Below are 4584 nucleotides of genomic sequence, written 5' to 3'. Positions count from 1 at the left end.
CTGCTCTTTTTTTTTTAAAGGAAGGGCTATAGATCAGGGAGGAGAAAATTAGCAGGGAGAGAAAAATGTGGTTACTATGTAATATGTGAGAGAAGAATTTAAAAAAAAAGAAAAAGAAAACCAAAAACAAAAAGAAAAAAAAAAACACTGTTGTAATAAAACACCAAAACAAAACACACAAAAAATAGAAAAATGTACTGAAAAATAATTAAAGCCTACCAGTATATAATCCATGACTGTAAAAAACAAAAACAAATAAACAAAAAACCAAAACCAAAAAAAAAGGGGGGGAAGAAAACAAGGACTGGATAGATGGCTCAGTGGTTAAGAGCACTGACTAGATGTCCTGAATTCAATTCTAAGCAATGACATAATGGCTCACAATCATCTGTAATATCTGGTGTGTATGAAAATACCTACAGTTTCCTCATATAAATATAATAAATACATCTTTAAAAGCAGAACAAAAAACAAATAATCTCAGTGAATAAAGAATATGCTATGAAGCTTAAAAATTCAGAGCAAAAAATCAGTACATGGATGAGATAAAGGAAAAAGACATGAAAGGAGAAAAGGAGCAAAGAATGGTTATATAAAAAAGTTACAAGAGGTAAGGAGAGACAAGTGTTATGAATGAGAAAATAGAAGAAAGAAACTAGAGCATTAACAGAAAGATTTTTAATAATATGAGCTGGATAACAAAATTAAGGAGTTTACAATATAAAATTTAGGTTTTAGTAAAATAAAAACATTGCTGATGGTGTAGTAAAGGGGAAAAAATGAATAAAAATTATAAAAGATTAACTAGAACTTTTTATTTGTTGGGATGGGAAACTTATATATATTTGTGGACTTTTGATTTTTGGCTCCTTGAGGGTTGAACAAATTTTTCTACCCTCCTGTAAAATTCAATTTATACTTCCATGTATTACAATTGTTATACTAGGAAGATATACTCTCTATATATTGGAGGGATCTCTGATAATCTCCAGTAGACCTGCTGTTGGCCACTGCATGATCCATGTCTTCTGAAGCTTTGGATTTTCTACTCAGTGCATGGTGAGTCTAGGACTTCCCTACAACTGCCTCTCAGGGATATATCTTATGCTGGGTCTATGCCAGATTCAGGTTAGGATCTGACTCCCAGCTCTTGCCTGTTTTCCAAGCCTTAGTTTTCCTTCTTGAGATGCCATATATCTGTAACACACAAAGTCAGGTAGAGGATTCCTTTATATTATTGGCTCACTACTTGAGAAACACTTACAAACACACACACAAAACAAAACAAAAGCTCTTATCTCTGCATTAGTCAAGGAAATACAGAAAATCAGATACAAAAAGGTGTGTTTGTGTTTGTGTGTATGAGTGTGTGTGTGTGAATGTGTGTGTGTGTGAGAGAGAGGGGAGAGAGAGAGAGAGAGGGGGAGGAGAGAGAGAGAGAGAGAGAGAGAGAGAGAGAGAGAGAGAGAGAGAGAGAGGCTATATTTATTGTGGAAGCTTGTTCATATAAAATCCACAAAATGAAGGCTGAATACAAACACAGCAAGAAAGGTAGTTCAAGTCTTAAGCAAATATTCAAATTAAAGTGTACTAATTGCTCATGGCAAGTCAGGCTTGATGTTATAAAGCCTCTGTCCAGATCAGTGGTTCTTAATCTTACTAATGCTGTGACCTTTTAACATTGTTCCTGGTATTGAGGTGACCTTCCCCCCACCATAAAATTATATTTGTTGCTGCTTCATAACTGTAATTTGCTACTGGTAAGGACTTAAAAATATATATGTTATTGATGGCCTTAAACTACCCCTGTGAAATGGACATTTCAATCCATGTGTTGAGAAACATTGTAATAAATGGATGATCTACCCACTGTATGGAAAACAGCATGTGTGATACAAAATCCAAGTTTAAATAGTGCTATTATCCTTCCCATTTTTTTTATATAAAACAAGAATTAACACATAAAAGGAGCATTTATATAAACCCATTTGAGGGGATTTTTTAATTTCTATAAATTTGTGTGTATGGATGTTTGTATGTATATGTGCAGGTTCATGCATGCACAGTGAGTTTCTGGCAGAAAAAGAAAACCTTTTGTGAATCAGTTCTTTCCTTGTACCTGGGTACTAATATTCAGACCACCATGTTTGTTTGAGGGGAAAGCAGTTTTACCAGCTGATCCATCTCAAAGCTCCTGCATGCCTATCTTTTAAATTTTGTTTGCAGTGTCTTTGACCAAATCAGTCTTCTCTTAACCCTTAGTCTCAGTAATCCTAGCAAACTTTGTCATGGACTAAAGTAGTAACTTTATGCTCTTAATATTTCAAACAATATTACCAATGCTATTGTAATTACAGCCTTAGCACAGCATTTTGTTCAGACAAGGCTGTAATGTATGCAGTACTGATTTGATGAGAAATAAGTCCCATTGTTTAACCATTTGAGAATGAAGCTTATGTTTTCTTTATTCTTTCTATTATTTGCTTGCAAACAAACATTCCTGGTTTCATTTTCTCTCTTTTTGTATCAAATTATTCATTTTCTGCATTTTAATTAGAAATATCTTCATATCTCATTAGGTACACGTTCTATTTTTCAATATATCTCAAAGATAATTTTATAGAATGTGTCACTGTCACATAATATTAGTCACCATTTTATCAGTTGCTCAGTTTCTTCATACGTTTTTAAGCACCTCAATCTAGTTTCTCAGTGACCACTTGATCCTGAAGCATTTTCATGACACTATCCAAATATAAAGTGATGATTTCTGTGTTTAACTATTTCTGTTCCTACTCAAATTACTTTGTATCTACTTTAATAGATTTCTCAAGCATCATAGATTAAAGGGGTGCAATTATATTGCTTTATAGTTCAAAAGTTCTGAAGACTAAAATAGGCATCATTGGAAATAGATCAAAATGCTACCAGAGTGGCAATCTCTGTGGAGAGTCTGGAGGAAGATTTGCTCCTAGTTTTTCTCTTTTGATTATGTCTGTCTCTTATGTGTAAATCAATCAGTAGCAAAATCCTTTCACTATTCTTTCTCTTTGCTCTAAAGTAATCAAATATTCATTCAATAAGGTAAGCGTGTATGGATCGTATGTGTGTTGTTGTTGTTGTTGCTGCTGTATTGCTGTAGCATTCCCCATCCTTATTACATCCTTTTATCTCATAGGGAAACTCTTTAAAACAAAGGATATTAAAGGGTAGTGGTGTTAATGAAATGACAGGATATTTTAAGACAGTTTGTTAAAGGGGGGTTAAACAAGATATTCAAAGGGAAAAGAAAACAGTCCATAATGCAAGGAATATCTTTAAGCAAAGGAAGTAAACAGCTCTGAATAGATTCAGGATGTCCCTGAAACTGAATAGATTCACTCTGCCTTTCCACTCCCAACCATACAGAAGTTGTAAGAACTGGAAAACATTCAGACAAGCTGTGTGACACAAAAACATTTAGACAAGGTAGGCTGCCTTGAAGAAGCAGACAAACGAGCTGTCTGGAAGAAGCAGTAAATAGCTGAACTGTTTGGAGAGTACAATCTGCATCCAGTTAAGTTGTTTGAGGTTATACAATACGCTTTAGATTTCTGGATTTTATGACTATAAGAAGAAAATAATGACTATACATTTACCAAAAAAAAAATGACTTGAATTACGTGGTTGCTTTGGAAAAATAAAGCACTATGTAGAAAACTGTTCCAAAAATATGTTATATTGGATTTTCAAAATCTTAATACAGGAAGACTGCAATAATTGGGCATGGATTGGTAGAGACAGAAAGTTACTTTTTAATGATAACATTTACAACAGCAAGATTGTCACCCATGCTGCGATAGCATTTGTTGGTTAGTTGTATGTGACTTATTTGCTTCTAAAAGTCACACGTCACTCATATTCCCTTAATTTTAATAAAGCTCATTGATTCATCAAATTGAATACTAATGGTATCTATAAGTTATTCTGTCAATTACCTATTTCAAGAAACTCTTAATTCCTTAATAATTCTAAGCAATTAATTTCTTCACAAAAAGACATTTTAGAAAATGACAAACTGTTGTAGAAAATATTTAATCTCAATCAGGGGTTTCTGCCCTACCGTAGGCCATTCAGTTCCTGGATAAAAGACACGCAGCTTTTATTAGTATAATAAGCTTTTATCAGCCTTACTGTTAGACAGGTACCTACCCTCTATGTTATTAGAATCTATTTCCCCACCAATATCTCTGAATTATAACTTGCTATGTACTTTCTGGGCTCCTTTTAACTCCTGCTGACCAGCCCTCATGAACATGCATTCATAACTTGTTCTCCCCATGGTGGCTTCCTCCTCTCTCTCCATCTTGTCTTCCTCTATCCCCAAGCCTATGAATCCAAGAACCCAGCCTATCTCTCCTCAGCCATGCTACTGACTGTAGGCATCTTCTTTCACCAATCAGAGATAACATGGCGGGCAGGGATACAAAGGCTTACTTGGGTATGTCACTTAGATATGCATAGATTTTTTTATCCATGGGGGCAACCAGGCCTTGAGGGCAGTATTGGAATAAAAGCAAAATGCCAAATCTCAAGAGCAGAGAA

The sequence above is a fragment of the Rattus rattus genome, chromosome 3, assembly GCF_011064425.1.
Source record: "Rattus rattus isolate New Zealand chromosome 3, Rrattus_CSIRO_v1, whole genome shotgun sequence".
Classification (NCBI taxonomy): domain Eukaryota; kingdom Metazoa; phylum Chordata; class Mammalia; order Rodentia; family Muridae; genus Rattus; species Rattus rattus.
Note: the sequence above shows the minus strand (reverse complement) of the source record.